The following is a 15,390-nucleotide window of genomic DNA, read 5'->3' as shown; positions in this document are numbered from 1 at the left end:
TAAGCAGCTTAGTTTTGTGGCCTGCCTGGAAAACAACATGAAATATGAGTAACTGTTCGTTGTAAGCATGGTGTTCTTACATTTAAGACTGCTCTCAGATCAAACTGTGGCATGGCATGTACAAAACCACATGTGCCCTGGAACCACAGACCAAAGCTCCTCCCAATAGCTGCCTTTAGCCAAGCAGTGTCTGACATGTTCCGCATCACATCTGAGGGAATCAAATTCATCCAGCATCTGTTGAAGACAAAGTTGGCCAATGTAAGGGAGTCTGCAAGTGGAAGTTAAGAATGTGAGCGTCTTTTTGTTTTGTTTTGGTTTGGTTTTTTTGCTTAGAAAGGCATGGTAAATTTGATTAGAAACTCAAGAGCTCAAATAAATGCCTTTTGCCTAGCCGTTACACTGATGGCAAAGATAAACAAGTGGTATCCTAACTCATTATTTAGCCTGGATTAATAGGCAACTAGTTTCTAAAATGGAGCCACATACCACATCGAACACAATCCTTGCTTCCTGGGTACAATTCAGCTGAGGAGACCAAAACAAATGGCACGTACAGTATTGTGGGAGCCTCATCATCTATCATAATTTTGTCACATACAAAACCTCTTCCGTGTGCTTCACATTTCAGAGCTGTAAAGCTGTAATTAGCTGAATACTTTACCTTCCATAGGGAGAAAAACCCCAAACCAAAGCTTCCATCGGAAAGTTCAACCATTTTGGGAGAGCCTGTGCCACCACTGGTAAAAGAGATTGCCATTGGATCCTGGTTTTTTTGTCTTCATGCAGTTATGGACACCAGGGGCAGCCCTTAAAAAAACCCAAAAGGTTATATGAAACAGTGGCTGGTGTTATTCAGCACACTTAGGTTGGATTCTTTGTGCCCAATATATGAAGGACTGTTTGTATAGTGAGATGTGAGGGATGAGAAACTACTAAGATCCCCTCACTCTTGCAGTACTAGTTCTGTATTAAAAGTATTGCTGATCATGCTTGTCAACTGTTCTTCACGTCCACCTTCTCCAGAGTAAAAATGCCAACTGGCTCTCTTTTATTTGCCGCCTTAACCACCAAAAGGCCCAGTATCTTGTGTTTGACCAAAGTGCCCTCCAGAAAGTATATCTTCCAGCCTTAATGTGATTAGCTGAGTGAGGACCCACTATTTCTTTTGGCGGGTGGTCCACTAGTTAATTATCCTCGTCATGTTTGGGAAGTATGGGGACGCTCAAACTCTTGGTCATCTGGCACATGACAGGGCCCAGCAACCGACTGATGTTCAAAAAGGTTTTGCTTGGCATGCAAACATTGCCCATGCCTGCCAGGTGGGGTGTGGGAAGCTCGTCTCCCAGTGCCGGGTGCCGCAGGGACCTCACGCCGGAGCCCCGCAGCCTCCTGGCCGGCTTCGCAGTCAGCTACGGCAGCCGAGGCCATGGGGAGCTGGAAGTGAGGGCAATTAGCCCACTAGGTAGGCAGGCTGCCGCTGATCTGGTGAGACGGGGAGCCAGGCGGGACAGCAGCCCAGCGATCTGGGAAGACTGGGAGCCAAGTGCCACAGCAGCCCAGCGCTCTGGGAAGACTTGGGAGCCTGACAGCTGAGCAACCCTGGAGCCAGACAGCCGGCACTTTGCAAGGCAGTCATCCGGGGAAACCAGACAGCCTACCTGCCTGACCGGCAGTGACAGCCTCTGCAGGACTGACGCAGTTCCAGACAGTGTTTAGGTTTTATCAAATCAATTTTGCCCTCTGCCATGGAACTGAGCCATGGAATATTAGCCGGGCATGAAAGAGGATCCATCAAATCGACTTGACAATGTTTTAGTAGCTCTAGGAGGTTTGAGAATGCAGTGTTACTGCTTCCTCGTTCTTCCAGTTTAGTGACACTGAAGTGGGCAATTGTTGGAAGGAGCAGATGGAAATACAGTGAGACTGCAGTGAGCTGCACAGGTAATGCTACTTCAGACACCCGTGGCTGTGAGAACACATGGTACACCTTATAAAGCTCCTAAAGTGACTGAGGAGCTTGGATCCCACCTCCTAAGAATGGTTTTAGCTAAAGAGATGCTTTTAACAAAATACCAGCTGGTAAAATCACACCTAGGGCCTTGAGCAGATTGCAGCAGGGTATTTGCTTCCCTTCCCCACTCTGCCTCTCCTCTCCTTCCACAGTCCCATGTGCTGCAGTGAAGAGCTGGCTCTTGGGGGCCATTTTAGTAGCTGCTTTTCAGCAGTGAGGCTGAAAATTGATTTAACACAACCAAATTGATATAACCCAATCAACACAAGCCACAGAAAATGAAAGAAAAATGGTGAAGGTAATTCCAACAGTCATAAGAGACTACCCCTGTCAGCCCCTTTGTCAAATGTTCAAGCTCCAAAGTCAAATAAGAAGTGTAATTGTTAAATGAATTGCTAACCAACTTTTGGCATAGAAGGTAACAAATAATCTACAGAACATTAAGAATGATGTAAGTCATCTGTTTGCATACAAGCCATGTTCAGCAGCCATCACTCTGGGATTTGGGGTAGAATCACTAAAACTCGGTCTCCTCTTTGCAGATTGCGTGGCCCAGAGAGCACATTGGCCACTTCTGGGGACAGGAAACCCAGCTCTTCAAAGCTCCATTTAATTTCATCTCCTTTTCCATTTATTCATCACAGAGCTGGATTTGATGATCCCTTTTGTTCCTATACACAACGCAAGGGTAAATAGCATGCTGCTTACTTCTGAGACTCCTGTAGTTCCTTACAGAGATTTTGGGATGCTCCAGGCAGTGGAATCTGATAGCGTTACATATTCTAGGGCAGGGATGTAAGCATGTTTTGTTTAAAAGAGCCCTCTTCCAAAGCACGTATAAGTTGGTGTGTGTATCTACCTGATTTGCAATGCTCATAAATTACTTAGAGGCTTTTTTGAACCCAGCACTGCACACACTGCTCTCACTGAATGAGAATCACAGAGACAAAGCACCATGTCCCCTCTGATGCTAAAGCAAATTGCCTCTCCTTTCTCTGCAACGTGAGATGATGTTAAAACAGAAATAAGGGAGGAAATTCCAGTCTCACTGAAGCCAGTGATAGTTTTAGATTTGACTTTGGGGATAGGGGCACACTTTCACTAAAAATACTGAATCTACAGGGTCAGAAATGCTTCCTTTTCTATTTGAGACCATTTGTCCAGCACATCACTTGCAAAATTAAAGTACTCAGGTGCTTCCTGTTCACAACGACTGTGTATTGGTTTTGTTTGGCAAGGTTTTGGTAGCGGGGGGCGGTTACAGGGGTGGTTTCTGTAAGAAGCTGCTGGAAGCTTCCCTGTGTTCGAGAGAGAGCGAGCCCATACCAGCCAGCTCTAAGACGGACCCGCCGCTGGCCAACGCCGAGCCAATCAGTGATAGTGGTAACGCCTCTGTGATAACATTTTTAAGAAGGAAAAAAAAGTTGGGACGGGGGAGAAACTGCCGCCGGAGTGAGGAGTGAGAACATGTAAGAGAAACAAGCCTGCGGACACCAAGGTCAGTGAAGAAGGAGGGGGAGGAGGTGCTCCAGGCGCCGGAGCAAAGATTCCCCTGCAGCCCGTGGTGAAGACCCTGGTGAGGCAGGCTGTCCCCCTGCAGTCCAGGGAGGTCCACGGTGGAGCAGATATCCACCTATAGCCCGTGGAGGACCCCACACCAGAGCAGGTGGGTTCCCGAAGGAGGCTGTGACCCCGTGGGAACCCCGCGCTGGAGCAGGCTCCTGGCAGGACCTGCGGATCTGTGGAGAGAGGAGCCCACGGAGCAGGTTTTCTGGCAGGACTTGTGACCCCGTGGGGGACCTGCGCTGGAGCAGTGAGCTCCTGAAGGACTGCACACTGTGGAATGGACCCACGCTGGAGCAGTTCGTGAAGAACTGCAGCCCGTGGGAATGGCCCACGTTGGAGGAGTTCGTGGAGGACTGTCTCCCGTGGGTGGGAGCCCACGCTGGAGCAGGGGAAGAGTGTGATCAGCCCTCGTCCTGAGGAGGTGAAGCGGCAGAAAATAACGTGTGATGACCATAAACCCCATCCCTGTCCCCCTGTGCCGCTGGGGGGGCTTGGTGGTGAAATCCGGGAGGGTAGTTGTGCCCGGGAAGAAGGGAGGGGTGGTGGGAAGGTGTTCTGAGATTTCGTTTTATTTCTCATTACCTTGCTCTGGTTGATTTGTAATAAATTGAGTTAATTTTCCCAAATTGAGTCTGTTTTGCCCGTGACGGTAATAGCGAATGATCTCCCTCCTGTCCTTATCTCAACCCGCAAGCCTTTTGTTATATTTTCTCTCCCCTATCCAGCTGAGGATGGGCGAGTGATAGAATGGCTTTGGTGGGCACCTGGTGTTCAGCCAGGGTCAACCCATCACAGACTGATAGCTTCATAATCTGAGAAATTCAAAGGTGAAGAAGTCTTGTGATACTGGTGGAATAATCTGCGGAGTGTCTGGATGCTCCGTGGGGACTGCAACATTTGAAATTCAAGTAAAATCCTCACGACACAAAAGCGGATATATGGGGGTTTTTGAACACAATAACCATCAGAACTATTTTTTAATGATTATTTCCCTCCTACAAGAGACAGAAAAATCAATAATAGTATTATGATGTGCACATTCCCAGATGAGCTGTTGGCTCCAGATGGAACAGATGTATACAGAGCAGCAAGTCCACCTCTTTATGACATTTTATCCCACCTCTCCTTATGGGTAAGCTAGAGCTCTGGTAACCCTTCTAAGTCTCCTGCTTTTTCATCTGTCTCTGAGGTTTCTCAGAGAATTCCCCTTGGAGCTGACAATTCCTATTCTATCCAACCAAAGTAGGGGCTTGAAACTGTGAACAGCTGGGTGTTTAAAAAAACCAAAACAAACCCCCAAACCCAAACCAAAAAACCCCAAGAACTTTTCACAACTTGTACACACTATTCCCATGTTTTAAGCACCACAGCAGTCTCACCCAGCCCTACAAGGCTATTAATGGCAAACACAGATTTAGTTGCAGGACGGATGCCATCTGTTCCTGGTTTTTGCCTCAGAATCCAGGATATAACCATCACACACAACTACTCAAAGACCAAGGTAGCCACTAGCAAGCAGGGGTGAGGGGTCTGTGCATTTAGCTGATATGGAAGAGATGTGATAAACATCCTTACTGTTGCTTTTGTTGCTAAAGCAATAAACATTAACCAGAAGTATGTTCCACATTGCACCATTTGCTCTGCCTTCCTTTCGTCGAAAGAAAAGATTGTGCCCCCTCCTCTCCCCAGCGTTTGCCTTGTATTAGATAGCAAAATATCATTAATAACTCAGAGGTCGTTTTCCACATTCTATTATTGATTTGTTTGCTGGACTAATGCATTTGCTACATCTGCATTTGTCCTTTATATAGAGTTGCATTTGGTTTCACAAAGTACCATTTGTAGTTGTGTATTACCCTGAAAATGCTTTGCAAAAGAGTGAAGTGAATTAGAGCCATATGTATGGGAACTTGGTGCTCAGGATACATTCAACTTCAGAGACTAAAAGATATAGATAGAGGCTTTTTCTTTTTTCACATAGTCTGGTTATGACATATTGCTTCTTATATCTATCCTTAACATGTTATGAAAAAAAGCCTGATTCCAGAGCTCACAGTTGATCAGTGAAATCTTTGTAGCATTGGCTGCCATTTTATTTTTCCCTTAGATCTGAGCCAGCGACTCAGACCTAGATGATGTTCTTGCAGAAAGCAGCTACCTCTTCAGTCTGCTTGATACAAACCAGAAAAGTGTAACTGCCTCTGGTAGTCCACCCTCCTTCATAAAAGTGAGAATCATGTGAAGAAAGAGGAATAAAACACGGCATTATGGTTTTTTTTGGTTTTGGGGTTTTTTTTACGTTTGCAGATGGCATCTTTCATTTTTGAGAAGACTAAGTATTTGAACACCTACTAAATAAAAACTAATTTCTCAGGGTGTTTAAATAGGTTGTGATTACCTGGAGATGTTATCTGTGATCAGGTGAGACTTCTTTCAACTCTTCTCATATATCTTGCCTAGTAATTGTCGAGTATTGCCTCCTCCTCACTCACTTTATTTCTCTGAGTGGTTATAGCCCTTCATTAGTAGCACACATCACATTCCATGGTGGGGATTATTTCCCCCCGAAAGTGCAGATTTCATTTCTCAAACTACCTTCTGAAGAAAGGCGCAATCACTGAAAAAGTTGAGAGAAGATGGAAAGAGCGCTGAGTATGAGTGACTGCGTTTCTCGTTTACTGCCTTTGAAGAATGGATAATCCACCATACATTAATATAGAACTCTATGGCACCAATGGCGTTGGAAATGGCAACAGTGGGGCTTTATTTTCAGATTCTGGAGTTAAACATAGTATGAGAATTGGTATGATAAAGATATGAAGATTTTCATAAGCCTGGTGCCAATAAATAGCACCTGTAATTCTGATGGATGCTTCTGTGGAGAAAATACATGCAGTTCAGACGCGGGCCATCAGCTCTTGAGGAGGACAATGAAAACTCAAACTACAAAGTCATTGCTATGAAACAGGGTAACAAAGGGATGAGACACAAAATCCATGCTCTGGAAGGCAGCAACGTGATGCAGGAACTCCACCTATTCAATTATGAGAATTCAGGTGAATCTACTGCAGTCACAGTACAGTCTGCTAGTATTGCTACTGCAGGCACTAAGCCCTGCAAGGGGAAAATATTTTTAAACTAAGACCTAGATAAATAAAGGCTATACATAAGCATACACATAGACTATATAATATATAGAGACTGTATATAAATATAGGTATTTAAAAGACACATAGATGTGGCACTTAAGGACATGGTTTAGTGGTGGACTTCACAGTATTAGGCTTACAGTTGGACTCGATGATCTTAAAGGTCTGTCCCAACCTAAATGATTTTATGATTCTATATAGAGGCAATAAAGGGTATAATTAAGGATCAGAGTCAGGAAACAGAGGTGCTGCTAGAAACAATAAACAGAGATAGCAGCCATGGAAGTAATGGACTATGGAGAGGCAGAACCAGGCTGTTAGAGCCCACATGTGGAACCTCTGCAGGCATCAATGCATGGCCAATCTTCCAGGAAAACTGCTGAATTGCTATGTATTAGGAGTATCTGAAAGCTTTCAAGTCACTTTTGCAAACTGAATGTAAACTGTGAAATTACTCCTAAGTAAACTATCCAATTTGGCATCAGTGTCTTTGTGCAAGTCATGTACAACTCTCTCTGCCTGTCTTCTGTGTCTTGTTGTGGACTCAGAGACAGGTCCCCTGACCTATTGCTGTGGAGTTCACTGTTAGAAGATGACCCCTCTGCAGTTCGGTAAATCACATAGTGATACTCTGAAAAAGCAGACACTCAAAGCTAAAGTAATTATAGGCTACCTGTCTCTCATTTTAACACCTTTTAAAAAGGGCGTACAGCAGACTGCCTGAAGTGACAGTGTTTACTGATGTTACGGTGATCTGAAAAGAGAATTACCCCATTTTTCTGATCTGACTGCTGTTTAACTGGTTCTGCTTCTCCTCTTACCATTTTTCAGTCAAGATTGGGAGCAAGGATAACTATGTCTTAAGGTGTCTGGAAGCCTACGTACTTGGGCAGAGAAATTAAAATGGACAGGGCAATGACAACCACATGAAATTCCCAGTGAAACCTGCAGAAGAACACAGTGCAGTGCTCAGTTCTTTGAATTTACACTTCAGGAGCACATACAATGAGATTCAGAGCAAGAACGTTTGGGTCAGGGTTTGATGAACTTCACACTTCTGTAACAGGGCACAATATCTTCCGTCTGCTCTCCCCATGTGGCAAATGACTTCTCCCATTCCTCACTTTACTGTGGCTGTTAAATGGCTTTCAAGCTGTGTAATACACACAGACACACACACAAAGAGCCATTCTGAGCACATGGTATTTCTAGCATACGTACACGAGCGGGCATTAAGCCCATCTTCAATCCAATGTGGAGAGACTGAAATCAATGAGTAAGTTTGCTCACAAGGTTGCAAGGCAGCCAGATTTGGCCCTGTTCCCAGGGTAAAACAGGGTAAATTCCTAAGAGCACTCAGGGGCAGCAATAGCTCTAGTGACATCCCCCTGGCTGCCTGCACCATGTAAGTACATTTTGAGACACACAACACAGCTGCTACTGTTTGGAAATGTCATAAACTATTATTCAGTGCAATAATACACACACAGATGGGTCAGCCTAATTTGTCCTTGAAGTCCTAGAACGGACAAATAAGAAGTCGGACAACTCCCAAACAGTGAGTGTGCTATAGCAGCCTTCTGCCAGCACACATAGAAAAAAACAGTTGACCAGTGATTTTCATTGTAGTAGCAATGAAATCCAGGGAAGTTTCTCATTTTCTTACCAAAATGTAACTACCTGCTCCCAGAAAGCAGAATTCAGAGCAGCTGTTGATGCGAATGTCGTAGAGAACCACCCAAGGCAGATGATGCAGTTCCTCTCTGGCACGTCTGTTGCTTACTTCAAGTACACCACTTTGGACAGGAGGCAGCCTGAAGACTTTATCTGTGGAATGAATCTCAAAGGACTGATTAATAAAAAAACCCAAACCACCCCCTTTCAGTCACTTTTGTTATTTCCTTAAAAAAACGTAATGCTCCCAGCATGCAAATACTCCAGAGAGTGGGGTTTATTTTTCACTTGAGGTCTGAGTTTGATCCTGAAGAAATAAATTTTCAACTATCCCCTGGTTTCAGTAGTGGAAGCTCAGATCCATTTAGATAGATGTAATCTACACGGACACAGCATTTTGTGCCTTTGTTTTCTCTTTGGTTTTGACCTCAGGCAATTATGTGCTTTGTAGCTGGAAAGCAAAGCAATATCCATTTCAGAGCTTAAGGGTATGAAATAGGTGAGATCCACCTGGAGAACCCTCCTGGCACATCCTCTCCTGTGACTTGTGTTTGTTTGCCAGTTAATAACTCAATTAGTTGTCCCGAAAGGTCATCAACAGCTTTATTACACAGCACGTTTGCTATTTTCCCAGGCTCTTGGTACAACAGCAGATGTGCTCAGGGGTACTGCATAGTGGGTTTACAGCAGAACTAGGAAATTTTGACATCAATAACCCTGGACTTTTTTTGGTTCACTGGTGGTTTTGTGCTCCCAGTAAACACAGCCTTGGTCATAGAGTTCAACTACTACTTATATTTTCTGAAGCAAGAATAAAGTGTACACAGGCTGTGCTGTAGCAGCACTGTGTGAAGTGCAGGTGCTACAGAGGGGTAACAAGAAATGTGAGATGTGACCTAACAGGGATGATCTAAACCTCTGCTGCACCCGTACCCATGTAACTGTGCTTTGCTGTTACAGAAATATCTCACAGTCTGAACTAACTACTCAGTCCAGGAAATCCTTGATTATATTTAATCCTGAAACTATATGTGACCCAGCACTGGCTAAAGCTGGAAGTCTGATCATCAACAATTATTAAAAAACATTCTCACAAAATAATATTTGACACATAGTTGCATACTTTGTGGCTTTCAGTGATAACAATGCACATACAAAAATAAAGGCAAAAGCTAAAGGCAAGTCTGATTTCCCCTCTTTTATCATTATTTTCAACACAGTTTCTCCCACATACATTTAATATTATAGGCGATATATTGCTCTAGAAACACCCAAAGCACCAGAACAAAAATTGGTATCTTCTACTCTTATTCAGATGGTTGTCCGGCACCTCTTGGGCCTGATAGGGAACAGGATGCCAGAAGGCAGAAAAGCAGTCCAGGGTGAGCACTTGCTTGTCAGGAGCTCAGCAGCAAAGCCAAGCTCTTCCTCACTCTTTGTTCCTAAGTTTCTTCCTTTGGATTTTCCCAGAGATCATCTTTGGTAGTTGTTGAACAAGCTCCAGCTTGTCTGTAAAGAGAAATAACAACAATACTTAGCACTTTGACACGGTTTCATTCCAAGCTGTTTTCCTTTTTCCATGGCAAGCCTGGGATTTTAAAAGTTACGGGCTCTTTTGAGGATGAAGCAGGCAGCCAGCCAGCCCATCAGTCCCAGTGCCCAACAAAAAGAACGAGTTATGTTTTAGAGAAACAGAACTCATCAGTTGGGTGACTCAGTAATTCCTCAAATCAGTAGTGTGGGACAATCACGCACCACTGAATTTGAGCACAACTTGGACTTCAAAGGGAGCAACTAAGGGGCTTTATTTGGTTGCCTGAAACCCTGGCCAGTGGGGCAGAGTTAGGACTCCTGCCCACACACTGAACAGAAATGTTTTGATTCACCTGTTTCTTAATTTTTTTTCCTGGTCAGGTTCAGGTTTTGTATCATTACAAAACTGCACTAACGTGTTGGTGAGTATGGCTGACCCAATGTATAGACTGAGAAGTCTGTGACCGCATCAGAGAGGAAATCTCCTGAGCGAGACCTTCCCTCCTGTAATGAGCAATTTACACCACTAGAACAGGGCTCAGGGGAAAATCTAGCCAGATTTGTTTAAAGCCCAACATCGACCACTACCAAACCCCAAGAATCTGTTCCAGAATTATATTTTTAAGATTGCTTTAAAAAAAATTACTTTCCAAGGTCATAATTAGATTATGGTAAAAAATTTTTTACTTACGTAGAATAAATGGATTACATGAACAATCTGATTACTTCTCTTCAGACAAAGTGGATTACTTTGCCAAAAAGTACTTACTCACATTTGAAATCTGAAGGAGCTTAAAAAGAATCAGATCCTGAAATTGTGACCAGATTACATTTTTCAACGTTTTTATGATTGCACTTAAAAATTTACATCTATTTCTACTTACTCTGCTCCAAAAATGGGATTACATTTAAAATATCCAACATGTTTTCCCTCTGTTCTGATTGAATCAAGGAGAGAAAAATTAATCCCCCAGAACAAAGCTGTTACTCAGGAAAACAGAAGGGAATTTAAAACCCTTCATCACAGTTGCTGGAACCCTGTGCAAAAACTGAGGGAAGCCAAAGACAGACAGTGAAGTTTTTTCTGAAGACTTTTGGTGGGAGCTGACGCATCATTCCTTAGCCATGGGGGCTTATCCTGCTACTCCTGATGAACTATTCATGTTTAACTCTGAATGTGCGTGCCCTGGGGTTCTTTTCAAGGATTCCAGATACTCTGCTTGAGGACTTTGACTCCTGCCTCACCTGGAAAGGCTGTAGTACTGTTTACCTCTGCACAGCCCACTGCCACCAGTAATGAGATGTGAAAATCATGCTGAGATTCCCCCAAACCTGCAGTACCCTTTGAGCTTGAGAATCTGTGACCAGTGCAAACTGTGATAACTCTGCTGAGGAACTTGACAGGCTATTGATTGTTGCCAGCTGAGGCTTTTGCCCACGCTATAGTATTCAACCCCCCTGTTACTGTAACATCCAAGCATTATCTTTCTCTTCAGTTAGTCATTCAAAATGTCTAGAAATACATTTAATGTAACTGTATTGAATTTGTAAAATCTGATTCTTTTGTTTAAAATAACTAGGATAACTTTATGCTCATGGACACAGTTTGATTGGGTGAAGGAACATTTCATTTCCCTGTACATAATCACAGTGAAATCTAATACAGGTTCGTCTGTAGTTTCAATGTAAGAAGGCAACATCAGATCCTATCAGGATAGGCCTATGATGTTCAGTGAAGCAGTGTTTACTTATGTAGTCAGGATGGGGTCAGATTTTCAATGTTACATTTCAAAACCTTAAAAAAGGATTAAAAGAGGTTCCAGGAGAAAAAAAGCACAAAATTCGACTATTCCAAAATATAACCTGATTGTATTTCTAATCTGATTATTAGGTTTGATTAGAGGAGTTTTAATTTTAGGGTGCATTGCCAGGAGCTACTTGTATATTCAGAACTCTGTGATACTTGCCTTTCTTGGGTTTTTGTAAGGTGCAGTAACTTTTTTCACATGCTGAGAATTAATTTTTCAGGATCATGAGATGTAAATTCAGGAGACAGAACAATAGAAGCTTTTACCACCTAAAGGAGAGAGCTAAAGTAAGGCAACACTCAGCAATCACTAACTTGATGAATAACATTCAATAGAAAGACTAAGATGAATAATGCAGTTTTCTACAATCAAATTTCTTTCAATCCAGTGGAAATATAAGTTTCGAGCCAGATGCTGGACAACTTTCTGGGTTTTATCGCTTGTTGAGCTCCACAAACGGGCCTTAAAACTACTCATAGTGAACATAGTGGCGTTCCCAGCAGACAGGAATTTTTCACTGGTGTCTGGGCAGCCACATCATGTCCTTGCAGTGTTCAAGAAGAGGGGTGACTCAGGTGGGCCACATTTGCTTAATGGCCTTCCTAAGAAGAATAGCTAGGGACATTGCTTCACAGTGTAAGATGTCATTGGGATTCAGAGAAGCCATTGTCAGAGTTTCAAATTGGCCTAGGTGTCCCTAATTTTTCTGAAATCAAAAGGAAGTTAGATGCCTCTTCATCTCCTCAAATGTATTTGGAAATGCCAGTCTACATCTTCACAATGTTAATAACAAGCCAAGATTTCCCTCACAGACATAGCTGTTTCTCAATGTACACATACATTAGATATTTTAGGTAGCTCCTAATATCCATGTCCTTACCCCTCCTCTGATAGGGTCTGGGCTGCTGACAGCGGCTGTTTCAGCTCCTGCTGGGTGCTCTATCAGGGCACTCCCTCTCTACTTCAAGCAGCCCAGTGTGATACCTACAGAGGAAATAAGAATTTGGTATTGAGAAGCAGAGCTGGGCAAATAATTCTGAAATCTTTGTTTCAGTGGTAAACCAAACCTGGTGCTTCTGTGATCAGTTATGATGCCTTCAGAGCTGTGTGAAAAACCCAGGTTTTCCTAAGCTAAGCATACATGTTTGGAGGGAGGCACTTCAAAATCACCAGTGAACTGAAAATATTCCCCAAAACGTGTTTGATTCCTTACCACGTATCTAGCATAAAGACAGAAGGGCCTTGCTGGTTTGATCTGGATGGCAAGGTTGCCGTCTTCTCCTGGAGGCAGAATGTTACCATTTTCATCTATTACCTAAAATGAAAGAAAGCTCGCTCATGAGTAATTAGGTGATAGGCTGCTAAACGGAGAACAGTCCTGCCTTATCTTATTTCAGACTGAAGTAACCAGAATGCTTTACACTCATCAAAGTACCTGAACATCATAAGGTGGAAGTGCTTTTCCTAATGCATAAGGCTTAATTTGCATCCCCTCAGGAGTTGCATGTACAATACCCTGTAAAAGAAAACTGAGTTTATGTGGTTTGTTACTCCATACAAATGGATACTTTTACAGCTAAATAATCTACAATTCTAGAAGAAATAAAAGATGTTCATTTAAAAACAAGTTTTTTCACTGTGATTTTAAAGTCCACTGCTTGTTTATCTAATGGCGTAAATCAGCACAGCTGAGAGAAATCCATACAACAACATTGACCTCCATCAAGGAAAGATCCTGCTCGGTGGGAAAAATCCTGTTTTCATTCAAAGTGGTGTTCCAGATTAAATCAACTGGGCTTTAAATTATTTTGATTTAGATTTCCTTTACAGTAATTTGGCTCCATTTACTTCTCAGAAATGTCCTCTGATTTGTATCGGTGTGAGCGAAGCAGCAGAGCAGTGTTCTTGGCTACACTGTCATTAGTGTCAGCATTGTACTGATATTTTCTGTAGGGGGATGAGCAAGTCCACAAACTCGGATTTATGGGACTTGGAGTTTCTCCTTATCTGAACCACCGAAGTGGCACCATGGCACAATCTGGTCTGAGGTAAAAATTTTCACCAGGGACTTTCTACTCTAGACATTTGTAACGGTATTTCCACACAATATACACTGTATGTGAGTGACTGCAAACACACTGATTCGGTCTGGCCATAACATTCTAACCCTGTCTCTTTTTTCTACTTGGGCATCACGGCAGGATGGTTTGACTCCCCTCCACTTACGCAGTATTGCAGGCTCTTGAATTTGTAACTTCATATATGTTGGGGGAAAAAAACCAAGAAAAAAATGCATTAGAATCACTGAAGGAAAGAATATGGTTTGAATCTAGGGTCCAGCTGCATACAAGCAGAAATGGCAATTTTGCAGGTCTCCATGAGGATCCCAGCTTCTGAAATTATTACACTCTGACAGTGCACAACACAGTCTTTGGGATGGGACTAAGGCAGAAAGCTCCAGCCTGCAAGGTGGCTCTGGTGGAATGGATACCTGGTAAGATCATGCTGCAACATCACGCAACAAATAGTAAGTGACAGGAAACGTAGACAGACTCTGGGCGTTAAAAAAAAAGGAGTTCTATTTGCTACGAACTTGCTGAAACTTCTTGTCATGGGCACTCCAACAAGCAGACACCAAGCAAAAATCAAAGAGACAGTGACACTATTATTTAGTGGGAACAGAACATGCCTCAGGATGGTTTACAGTGGAAAGGGAGATTTCAGTACTCATTTTTACTAAGAAAGAATCTGTGGTATTACAAAGAGATGTGACTTGCCCTAGATCAATCCATATGTCTGTAGGTGGTACAAAAACTGAATCTATGTTTTTGAATTTCCACTCTACTGAGAGCACTGTCTCCACTCATGCCTTGCATTAACAGCCCACTAATGCAACAGCTTTTGCTTTCAATGACACATTGATTTTATTCTTACATTTAAAATAGTTGCTGCGCTATACTGTAGCTTGCCATGTGAAAAGATGCATGATCCCTGAATCCATGGAGAAAAGGAGGTGGTATAGTCAAATTTTATCCAGCCTGTATCAGACAGGTCCCATAGTGTGTCAAAGGAATTCAAATTCCTCCAAAGACTGGTAATGAGAAAAGAATTATAAAGGAAGCATTTAATAGGAAAAAAAAATTTACAAATGGGGTTAAGTGGATGTAGACATTGTGAATTTACGTAATTCTCTTTCCATTCATTAACAGGCCTGGTTCCTTCAGGAATCTCTCAAGGAGTGTAGCTTCATATCACTTGGTAGAAGGGGTTTACCTTTAGTGTCACTTTGCTGCAGATCATAAGCATGGTGGGGAAAAAAGACAGTGGAAGTATTTAATCTGATTAAGGGAAGTGCACAAAGCCCTCTCTGCTTCCTTCAAATTTCTGTTATTTCATTTACTAAAAAAATAATGCTTTCTATCCAGAACTAGCCAGTCTGACCATAGTAATAGACAATGAGGTTTAAAGAATCTAGCTGTGAATGCCTGGCCCATTACCCAGCAAATAATCTCATCTCTGCACCGGATTGCCTAGGAAGTACCAGAGCAAAACAAATACTGATCTTTTATGAAAGCATCACAAAAGGCTGAGATAAACGTTATTTTTTTTTTTAAGTGTATCCATATGCTGTATCACCCACTGGAAG

The sequence above is a fragment of the Accipiter gentilis genome, chromosome 33 (genome assembly GCF_929443795.1).
Source record: "Accipiter gentilis chromosome 33, bAccGen1.1, whole genome shotgun sequence".
NCBI lineage: Eukaryota > Metazoa > Chordata > Aves > Accipitriformes > Accipitridae > Astur > Astur gentilis.
The sequence above is the reverse complement of the archived record's forward strand: the minus strand, read 5'-3'. Positions refer to the sequence as shown.